Below are 12,115 nucleotides of genomic sequence, written 5' to 3'. Positions count from 1 at the left end.
TTTTTTTTTTAAGTATTATTTTATTTAAAAACCTTCTTGCTTGTTCTTTCTTGTTCCCCATCCCCTTATTCTCCTCTATCCGTGTCATCTTTCGGCTACTCAGTGCCACTGGAAGCAGGTAATGTCATGCTAAGTGGAAAGAAGAGGTGCAAGTTTCCACCAGAATCAGAGTGGTGGAGCAGCAGCATGAGCTGGGTTTGGCCTGGTTCCCAAGTGCAGATTGTATCATCCTCTTTAGTGCTCTTGCTCTCCAGTGACCCAGGATTTGATGACCTCCTGAGGATGTGTTTGGCAGGAAAAAAAAGGAAATCTCTGAAGTCAGGGGATACCCAGAATATCTCTTTACGTCTCACATGAAACTGCAGTCACTGAGTGATACCATATTGAATATATGTCAGAATATAAATTGGAATTACCAAAACTTTATGATCTCTGTGGTCAGAGAAACACATGGGAACTGAGAACTGAGGTGTCATTTGTAACGATTGTCTCACTGCGCAGAGCCTCAGCCCCCCCCCCCCCCCCCCCCCACCCCCACAACTCCCCCATGAGCCTGATTCTGAGAAACACATTTCTGACTTTTCTTTATGGGAGACAGTGATAGACTGGCACATCTGTCCCATAAAAAAGTGCTATGGGGATTGTACTGCAATCAGTGAGTGACAACACACCCTATCCCACACACACTAAAAGAACTCCCTTTAATTAGTCTTAAAATTTTTCAAGGTGTGCCTAGCTGTGTGGTTACAGTATCCTCCTATGCCACAAAACTCCTGAGCATGAGATCCCCCTCGAGGGTTTAGAACAAGGTTTCACATTCACGAGGTTCAGTCTGAGTGATGCTCCAGTGACAAAGCTGCTTCATAGAAGATCTGATCAGGTTTCTGTCAGTTTTGTTTTATTTAAAAAAGAATGGAAGTAGGTTTTGTCCAGATGTGGGATAACATCTTTAAAGAAACTGGATTATTTTTATCAGCTCCTTGTAACAGACATCTCAGGCAATGTGGGATATCTGTAAAGAATGGGCTGTCTGGAGACATGGCCTTTTGAAAAACGTTGCTATCAATGAGAGCTGAAAGTAGAGCAAATACATCACTAACCTGCCTTGAGCACAGGCTGTCTTGACAAATGTGTTGTTTCAGAAATTGGTTCCATCAGAGAAAAATCCATCTTGGCAGTGTCCTTGTTTTGTTTTCTTGTTGGCTCCTTTCCCTCTTGCTCAATCTAAGCTGAGAACTATGTCAATAAAGGTATTTGCTTGGCTGTTTGAATACTTGAAATGAATTCAGAAATGCTGTGCTGCCCACTGAAGCAGCAGTGTTTAACTGGAAAGCTCTGTGACTGTTGGCTTCGCAGAGTCATGTGTGAAGTGGGAGCAGCTCTCTCTGACATCCTCTCCATCCTTCGTCCTCTTCAGGCCAGTGAGCAGCTGGCACTGATCCTGCCAGTGGTGGAAAGCCGGGTGTCAGCAGCTGTGGTCAGAGCCTGTGTGGGAAGGGGAATGTCAGCAGGCCCTGGCTCTCATGCGGCTTTCCTGAACTTGTGGGCTTGCACACTCATGGCTGCCAGTGTCAGCATGACAGGTATGTCACAAAGTGTGGTACGATTTGGGCCAGAGGGTGTCGGATGGAAACACTGCATTCAAAGCTGTGGAAGAGGGAAAAGTGAGCCAGAACCCCTGGCGCCCCACACTTGTGGCTGGCCTGTATAGCTTTGTTTCACTGTTGCCCATTTCTGCAGTGGGGAACGTGCATTTCTCTAATGTGTTTGTCCACACAGTGGAAGAGGCTTTCTTCTGTCTTTTTTCTGTTACCATTCAGGACACAATTAGAGACAAGTTCAGTTATTTGCAAATGTAAGGAGAAATGCTGAGAAAATCAGTACTAGTTTTGCAGAAAGAACTCTGTGACTGCATCTGTGCTTGGTGGCAGTCTGTCTGGTTGTGTGACTGGCAGTCTGTCAGCACCCATCCACACAGAATGGTGCTGCAGAAGAGCCTGGTTTCTGGCTGCTGCAATGTGAAAATGACAACCAATTCCTTGTTCATATCAAAGTCTTTTTCTATGAGCTTTAGTGGGTAAATACTGACACAGTGATCAGATGCAACATTAGTCCTGCAGAAATTTGATCCTCCACAAGTCCTATATGAAGATTCCCTGAGTTAGTCAGCTTTTGCACTGGAAGCTCATTTTTAACACTGCTCTCTGCTGTCCTCTCAGCAGCAAATAAAACATAAACTGTGCATGGGATTTCAGTGCTTTGAACGTGAGATGTGTGCCAAAGCCTCCTGAATTTTAAATCTGATATGAACTCTCAATTCTGTTTATATTTCATGGCACGTTTTTTCTCTGCTGCTGTGGCTTTCTTTTGTGTAAAGCATTATGTTGTGCTAATTCGGGGACTGGCAAATGTGTTTCATTATAGAATACATATGGACATGCTCAAAATAAATGTATATTTAATATGAATCTTGATATGCGAACACCTGGTGACATTGTTTGAGGAAGAATGAAAACATGCCTCTATTTACATTATTTTCCTGTCTTCCTTCAGTTGGTATTTCATAAGCAAAAAGAAAAAAATCTAAGCCACTCTAAAATGATCATTGAAAGAAAACTGCTGGAACTTAAATACTCGTATAGGCTGAAGGAAAAGAGCTCAGCTTTATTTGACCATGTTAGAAGTCCCAGTACAGATGTTTTGAGTCTGTTTTAATAGTGCTACAGAACTTCCAATTATAGAATCACAGAATCAGTAAGGTTGGAAAAGACCTCCAGGTTCGTCCAGTCCAGCTGTCCACCTACAACCAATACTGCCCACTAAACCGTGTCCCTAAGTAGCACATCTGCACATCTCTTGAACACCTCCAGGGTTGGTGACTATGTATTTAATGGTGTTTGGAAAATATATATGCATCTAAGTCTGTAGCACATCCAACCAAAATTCTGAAGCTCTCTGTGCAGAATACAGGAGGACAAGATGTGGGCTTGGTGCTGGCTCTGAGACCAGAGCAGATTTTCAGTACGGTGGTCCCTTCTGGTGTCCAGTACTGCCATGGTGATGGTGATAAATGGCCATGTCTTTGCCTTTTACCTTAATGGCGCTGCTGGTTTGAAGAATTTATGACAAAAAATGAACAAAGTTCTTTCTAGAACCAGTAAATAGCAGTGAGAAATGTTTGCTCATGCCTGGCCTGTGACTGAGTGGTTATGAGAATAATCTGTTTGCCATTCTGTTGAGCTCTGTGTTGTCACCAGATTAAGTGGTGTGATTAGCTGGGTTTAAGGGCTAATTTTATGAGACGATGCAAGAGGTGTGCGTTTTCTTTTCTCTGCACTAGTGTTGTGGCACTGAGAAATACTGCTGCCTTGAAGAAACAGAAAAGTAAATATTGTTGATGAGGGTTCAGTCCAAGACCAAACTTTGCGGCAGACAGAATATTTTGTTGATGTTTACACTAGCAAGCAAAGAAAAAGAAAAGCAGTTATGGCTGAAAACAGAGTTGACTATTGACATGTCATATGCTGTCAAGCACATTAGCTTTGTGTTTTGTCTACCTTAAGCAGCCCACTGGACAAGTGCTCCCAATATATCCCTTCAAGAGTCAATAGGTGATGTGTAATCCAAATCCAGGAGTTTCTTCTTCCTGAAGGGTTTTGGACTCTTAATGTTTGATCCATTTATAACCTTGGATCTGGAAACCAGCTCACAGTCCTGTGTTGGCTGAAAATACAGCTCTCTGTTATTGCAAAGTATAGTTAAGATTTTAAATTCAGGGTTTTTTTTTGTTCAGTATGTATTCCTGTGAATATATAATTCCATGCATATATATATATCACTTAAACAACATTTTCATTCCTAAGTGTCTTGACAAAACTCATGATAGAGAAATCTGATAGACTTCATTTATTTCCTAGTTTAATTAAAATGATAAAAGAAAAAAAAAATCTGTTCTGCTCCATCAGTCAGCACTGTTGAAGTAGCAGACTCCTGTAATAGCTTGAATTTGTGTATTTTCTTTCATCTTTTTTCAAAAATTCTAGTAGCTAGTTCCCTGCTTTTTTTTCTGTTGTTTTTCTCCCTTTACAATGCAAAACAAAACCAGAGGGTTTATGTCCCCTTTCATTGGGTTGCACTCAGGCAGCTGCCTTTTCGTGTCTATGAACCCATTCTATGTAGGTCTTCATTTTGACAAAAATAACAGCAATCTGTGTCACAACATAGGTATGCAACTAATCTCAATAAGATTACGTAATCAAATTAAATATAACCAAGTTCATTAACATTAATGTTATTTAATTCAAGTCAGAAAAGTTTTGTCTGTTAAATGAAGTGTGCAATGTCACGCAGTCTTGGGGATTTGAAATGTAGAAACTTTTTCATGTGGCTCTGACGGGTTCAATGGAAAGCTGTGGATTGCTAGGACATCTGAGGAGGTCCTCTTCTGCCTCTTCCCAGATGGAGAGGCCTGCCCTGAGGCCCCAGCTTCTCTCCCACTCCCCCAGCAGGACAGGGCAGGTACCTCAAGGTGTGGGTACACACTCCTCTGCATGCACTGCTGGTTTATGTAATGTTGCTTCAAGAGACAAAATAGACAATATAGACTTTTCAGAACTCAAAAAACTAGACAAGCTTAAAAGCAGAACCAAAACAAAAGAGCTTATTTTAGTGTGTGCATGTATGCATGTCTAGGCATTTAGTTGCAACACGGAAACCGAGGCTGCAAAATAATAAAATCTGGAGTTGTGTTCCATCCAAGGGGGTTGGAACTAGATGGTCTTTGAGATCCTTTCCAATCCAATCCCTTACCTAAGATTCTTCATGTGCATCTTGGCAGCTGCAGCTGAGACAGCAGTTCACTTGGAGGTGGCTGCTCTCGAGCTTTGCTGACTGGATTGAGAATGGTTTTCTAGATCCAGTTTAAAAACAACCACCCTGATTTCAATTTCATTTTCACTTCTGTACAAGAGGATCTCTAACGGGCAGTGTTTTATTTTTGATGCTTAGAGGTTAGTAGCTAAGACCTGAAACAAGATCAAACCACATACTGCTAAGCTTCTTGCTGAGTCTCCAATGCTTTGAATCAGAGAATCATAGAATCACCAAGGTTGGAAAAGACCTCCAAGATTATCCAGTCCCACAGTCCACCTACCACCAACATTTCCCCACTAAACCATGTCCCTCAGTACAACAAATGCAAATGTTTCTTGAACTCCTCCAGGGAAGGTGACTCCACCACCTTCCCGGGCAGCCCGTTCCAGTGCCTGACCACTCTCTCAGACAATAGATTTTTCCTAACATCCAACCTGGATCTCCTCTGGCTCAGCTTGAGACCATTGCCTCCAGTCCTATTGCTAGCTACAGGGGAGAAGAGGCCAACACCCAACTTGCCATGACCTCCCTTCAGGTAGTTATAGAGAGCAATAAAGTCTCCCCTGAGCCTCCTCTTCTCCAGACTAAACAATCCCAGCTCCCTCAGCTGCTCCTTATAAGACTTGTGCTGCAGACCCCTCACCATCTTCATTTCCTTTCTCTGGATACACTCCAGAAATGTCCTTCTTGTAGTTAAGGGCCCAAAACTGAAAGCTGAGCACAATATTCACTGGTGTGGCCTCACCAGGGCAGAGTACAATTATGCATTAAGCAGTTTACAGGAGCTAGCTGGAGCTTGTGTGTATCAAAGTTCTGAAAATTTTGAATCTAATCGTTAATGATTCAAAAAGTACAAATATGCATCTTCCATGATAGATTTCTCTTATCTCCAAATCTGCTAAGTGTTCTCAGTCCTACCGTTACTTTGAGACATTTAAAACTGCCAGTGACAGAGTAGTTGTGAAGATACTCTCAGGTTCCTCAGTACTGATAAAACAGCAGATAATCTTTGTGACAGAGACCTGCTTCTCCTCAGTGCTCTGTGTGAGTACTGCATGTGTACATCTACACCTTCCTGCAGTCAGGCTCAGTAGTGCAATGGCCTACTAATGCCAACTTAGTCACATGCCCTGACTATCTCAGACACTACTCCAAAATGTGGAATTGTCAGCAAAGAATTTCTATCTGTCCAAATAGTTCCATGGAACATATCTTCTGCCCAGTCATTTATAATGTACCCTCTGAACGCTTAATCTTCTGCTCAGTATTGTTGAGAAGTGGGCACATCTTGAAGCAAGTAAGATTGATTACTTTAGAAGAGGCAGCCAGAGTTATTTGTATTTAAAGAGGCCATCTGATATGTGCAGAGGACATCATGGAAGACATCTATGGTAGGTAACACAACATAGAGCATTACCGGTTTTCCTCCATATGGAAGCACATTCTATGTTTCTCCTTCTGCAACTTGCTGTAGTGCAACTCTATTTCAGGCTGTCTGCTTAGCAGTGTCTATCTGCTTGAATATGCCATAATTTTATTGAAATAAATAAAGGCTGATTTCCACAGTAATCTGAGTGACACTCAAATAATTGGCTTGTGTTGCTATCCTTTTCTTCTTCCAAATATATATTTTTTCACTGAAAGCTTATGAGTCAAATTCATTTTTAATGATGTAATTGGGTTAGATGCAAATCTTGCCCTGCATTTTATAAGCCGAATAAAGACTTTTGTTGCATCAGTTGCCACAGAGAGCATGTTTAATTGAAGCTGTTTTTCTCTTGGAAGAACATTTCCATGACCAATCAACCAATTTGCATCGCACATCAGGGAAGGAAGTAAAAGAGACTGACCAACTTTAGTTTTATTTCAAAGTACAGTCAGATTTCAAATTAGTTCTTCCCATGTGTTTCAAAGACCTGGGAAATCAATGGGTTCTACACATGCATTGCTTTTTGTCTTTGCTTTTTATGCAAGTTTATTGACAACTCAAAGATTAATTAATTCTGTCTCTGGCTTTTATCATGCAGTGCTTCAAAAGGACAAAAGAGATTTTCCCCCATGCTTTATTTTCTACTTCACAAGTCTTATTGAATTAGCTCAGTGCAGTTCGTATGACGCCAATTGCTGTGCATGTGCTTTCTGATCAGTGTGGCACAGGCAGCCGGTGGGCTTTGGGCTTGGTGCAGTCAGTGGCTGGGACCAGGGGACACCTGTGGGCTCTCTGCCTCGCCACCAGCTGTGAGAACTCTTTCTGGCCCATGACGGTAATGCATGGAAGATGGAAAGGTGAGTGTGCACCACCCGGTACTGCAGCACCCCATGATGGAGCCCTGCTGCCACTGCGATGCAGACACAGCATAGGCATGGATGCAGTCCTGCAGGGCCCACCTGATGGCAGCGGCTCAGTGGCTCACAGCCAGCCACCCTGTGGCACTGCTGCACAGCCAGTGGCAGTAGGGGTCATGGTGAGATCTTCTGGGAGGGTCTGTAAGCAGGCTGGTCAGTAGGATCCTTGAGAGAGATAGGTTTCTGCCAAGGAGACATCTGTTTTTCTTTCAGGGTTCATCCCAGGAGTGTGGAGCAAACCCAAAAGATGAGGTTTTCAGTCTTTCTAATGAGCTCAGGGGGCATCCGACCAGCACAGTGTGCCTACAGGGTGAGAGGCCATGGGGGAGACAGGGGAAGCTCCTCTGAAGGAGAGAGGCCACGGAGCACGCAGGGCCTTTGGGCATCTCTGCCTGCAGGACAGGATGTGTGTATGGAATAGACTTATGGTATAACAACAGATGTTGGTGTTGTTCTGAAACATTTCATTTCATAAAATCAAGCCTCATGGGAATTGAAAAGATATGCTTGCTCATCACCACAACTGGTGTATCTCAGTATCTCAACTGGTACATCCTGTATCTCAGTCAGAAACAGAGCCAGGATTCCTTTCTCAGAAATTCTTTGCTTACTGCAGTGCTGGCCATCCTTGACAAACACATTCCCACACGCGCTGTGTTTTCCTCTGTGGGGCTGAGAGCCCCTCTGAGCAGGGCCAGTACACCATGATCCTTTCATAGCAGTGCTCATTAGTAACAAGGACCAGAGAGACTCTGTTCTACTGCTCAGGTTGCACTGCACAATGCCTTTTTGATTCTGGGTGGTCTGAATCCCCCAAGGGCCTCCAGCTCTGCATGAGGTCATGCTGAGGCAGCTGCCTATGTCTTGGATGTGCGGCAGTGTTGGTCTGAGTCCTGTGTTTGGAAATGATAACTGAAGACACTGATAAAATTGTAAAGTGTTTTCAAATTTTGTTCTGCCAATGAGCTTCTGTGTCCAAGGAATTATCACCTGGGTGTACTTTTTCTGTCCCTTTTTTGTTTTTTGTCCTTTTTTGCTGCTTGGACAAAAGCGTTTTGCAGTGTTTGTAGCTGGTACAGTAGTGCCAGATCAGAGCACAGCAGTATCGACCGAGTTGGGTTTCACCACTCTGTCTTTTTGCAGAAATACCAAGTAATGCATAAGGGCTGGCACTCAGCATCCCCCAACCCCAAGCACCCTGCTTTAGGTATGCAGGGCTCAGGTTTGTTAATTTCCTAAGTGCAAAGTGCACCATCTTCTTGTCTTTGTAACAATTAAGGTGAAAAAAATTAGTGGGGTAGAGTTGATGTGTTCCTGGGGGTACTTTCTCAATTTTTCCTTCTGGCAGCAGGATTTCTAATTTGCTTGGTTTGGTGTCACCATGTTGAAGAGGACTTTGTTGTGGCAAAGGAGTTGGTGCAGTCCCACTTTTTGTTACCTTTTCCTGCATGCTTTCTTGGTTCTGTGGCCACTGCGCTGTGTTTTGCTGGGAAGAACACTGAAGGTGTTAGTGTTCCGTTTCATTTGTCAGTATGCAACGGTAAAAATAATAATCCACACTCTAACTCATTGTTAATTTTTCTTTCCCTTTCCCATCTTGGAGGTAGTCTTGTATCTGTGTTGTATCTGAGATGAGCACAGAGGGCAGCAGGTTGTGGCCAGTGTGCAGTGCACTTTGCAGCAGTGGCTCTGGCGGCTCTGTGCTGTGTGCTGTGTGCCGTGTGCCGTGTGCTGTGTGCTGTGTGCCAGCCCTGGGAGCTGCTGGAACTTCTCCACACTGTTGGAGGGTCTGCTTCAATGTAGTCGTTTGGTCCTTGGTATGTTTGTGTCTTCTCACAGCCTAGAACATGCTAAATGAGGGAAGGAACTCACTGCAATTCACGCTGCAGTCATCATCTTAAAATACTCTGGTATAGATATCACATGAAGTAAAAAAGTGAGTAGAGCTGCACATTCTGCTGCAAAGGACGTATCATCTCCCATTTCAACATAAGCTGCTCTTATTTCAGCCTGTTGCAACACATGTACAGTGTACTTTATATTTTTATAAGTGTTTACAGAATTATTTTATATTGCCTTACCCAGGGCTGCTGTGCATGTTAATCTGCCAAGCTGGTAAACCAGCAGAGCCTTAGGCAGGTGTGTTCAGAAGGTTGAAAAATAAGCTGCCCTGGTCTGGTTTTGATTGAACAGTAAGTGGCAAACTGAGTGCTGTGCTCAGGAGGAGCAGTAGTAATTCTGGGATGTACTGAAACTGATGGCATGTGAGCCCAGGCAGAAAAAGCCAGTTGTTTCTGGAGGCTCTTCACCATCAGCACTGAGCATTGTTGGTATTTCTTCTCACCTGGGAGCTGGGAATGTACAAATTGGAGTTCAGTCTGTAACTGTGCTGTATTGCATGTTCTGAAGCTCTGCTCTCTGGCACTCACAGAAATAACACTGAGAGTGCTGCTTATTCAAATTAAAAAAAAAAAAGTGCTTTGGTCAAGCCTTGAACAAACTTTGATTTCCTTTGGCCACAACAGCCACGCACTGACCAAACATTACTTAGCAAAAGCACAGAACTGGACCATGGCATTCCTTGTGCAAACGAACATGCTGTCTGGCCGCACAGGAGGCCTGTTATGTGGTGTTGGGTCTGTAATACAGCTCTTGATTGTCCTACTGGGCTCTCCCTCTTTTATGAAGGGTCTTCAAAACATAAGAATGTATTGGATTGCTGGTATTTTCTTGACATAACTTTCAAAGCTCTAATACAGAGGGATCAATATTTTCATATCATTGACTTAAAAAAAACCCTGCTACTTTAAATCTTGTTCAGTTCCAGAGTTGGCTTGCATCACATGTAGCAGGATAGAGACAAGCTGCTCTTCAGGAGAAGTCAAGCAAACCGAGCTAATTCCCTGCCTTAAGGAAGCATCTCACTCCCTTCAGAGCTCACAGTGGTGGGGCTGAAAAGGGAGCCCTGCTGAATTTACTGCAATATTCAGTGTCATCTGTATACAAAGAACAGACTGATACTCTGAGGATTTGAGCAGCAGGAGACTATACCATGCGACTTCTTTCACATTCATTCAAACAGGAACTGCAGCAGTTTATGTCTGCAAACAGAAATTTTCTTGCTTCTCTAAGGGACAGGCTTAGAAAAAGAGAACAGGCTGCAAAGAACTGTGCTGGAAGCTGTGTTCTAACTGCTCTTACTTTTTAGTGTTTTACCACAGGTCCTTGAGACCAGGTCACTTCCATTTACCTGCCAGGCAGGGACTTCAGGAACCAAAGTCTACATATCCAGTCATCGCCTTTCTGTTGTTTGTTTCCTTCTTTTACCTTTTGTTACAAATTTCCTCAGGTTTACGATGCAGGGTTTAAAGTGAGCCTTCAGCGAGAGCCTGAGGGCATTTAGCACTTCCTAGAATAGGACTAGAACATCAGTACCTGGAAATACATGAACAGCAAGGTCAAACAAGAGCAGTGGTGGGCTGGGACGTATCTTAAATGTCTTATGTCTGTTCACTCTGTCTTGTATTTCTTCTTGTTGTGTTTATTTATTTAGTAATTTTGCATGATTATTTTGTTATAGAAAGTAATAATTTGGCCAAAACATTCTCCTGAGTTTTTTTTATATCAATAGTCAGCCATACTGGAAACAAATAGATACATATGGATATTGTCTCCATCATATTTGGATGAATCCTGATTTGATATTTTCTTCCTTCTCGCTTGGAATTAGTGCTTTTACAGACAGTGCTCTTTTAGATGCTATCAGGGTGGATTTTACTGATTTAGGTTACAGGAAGGAACTTAGGCCAGAAATAGATGGTATGTTTTCTGCTAAGAATACTGAAATAGCTCATCTTAAAAGATGGGGGAAACCTAGCCAGTTGGCCACAGACCAGCAGATTGCCAGGCTGACAAGTCGCGGGAAGCTTGGCTGGCAGATTAATGGTTTAAAATCTAATGCTCTAAAAGGAGAAGTTGGGTCTCAGTAAGCACTTGGCAGGAGCAGAATCGGGAAGAGCTGTGTGCTAATGCCCTAATGCAGTTTTGCCTTTGACCCTACAGCATGTTTGCAAGGCCCTGGCATTGCCATGTGGTGTTTCTGTCACTGTGGTATTGAACCACAGCCTTCTGTTTGCCTTTACCAAAAGTAATCATCACCTATCAACTGTATAGGTCTGTTTGATAGAAATCCTTCTTGAGACTTCAACCATTTAATTGCAAGGTCCTGGTTTTTTTTTTGCACGAAAGTGGTCTTTAGTTGTGTGGCTTTAATGCTGAACAGGCTGACAACTGTGAGACCCAGCTACCCCAAGTGCCCTTTTCCAGCTGTTCTCAGTATTCCAGTCATTGTAGTACTCACTAGACTAGAGATTTCCAAAGCCTTGCTCTGACAGCATTGTCCGCCATTAAAACTGTGCAACATAGTTGATGTTCATGTTAACATTTTTTTTATTACCTAAAACATTCTTAAAATCACTAAGTGAGACAGGTTAAACTAGAAAACAACTATGGGCCAGAATTCATGCAGTCCTGCAAGAAATTGTTCTTTCCACAAATGGAGGAGAGCAAATACAGAATGGGAGTTTAGGTTTATGTGGATCTTGCTTGTTTGTTTACCTTGTATTTTTGCTGAGGATACTCCACATCCTAAGTATTTCTTCCCTGGTATCAAAAAATGGAGACAGAGGCAGCATGCAGTGCTCCTCAGGATAGGCTGACGGGCAGATCCCACAGGCTTTGCTCCGTTTCCACTCAGTCTTTCCTTCATTTACAGTATCAGGCTTTAGCCAGGGATGGTTGCAAACATGCAGTGTTTGTCAGGGGGCTGACTCTTACATCCACAGAACACAATGAAACATATTTGAATACTCTGTCTTAAAGTTTGGGCAGTGTTTAC

This window comes from Lagopus leucura, unplaced genomic scaffold (assembly GCF_019238085.1).
Source record: "Lagopus leucura isolate 7727_CA_CO unplaced genomic scaffold, USGS_WTPT01 Super-Scaffold_100014, whole genome shotgun sequence".
NCBI lineage: Eukaryota > Metazoa > Chordata > Aves > Galliformes > Phasianidae > Lagopus > Lagopus leucura.
Note: the sequence above shows the minus strand (reverse complement) of the source record.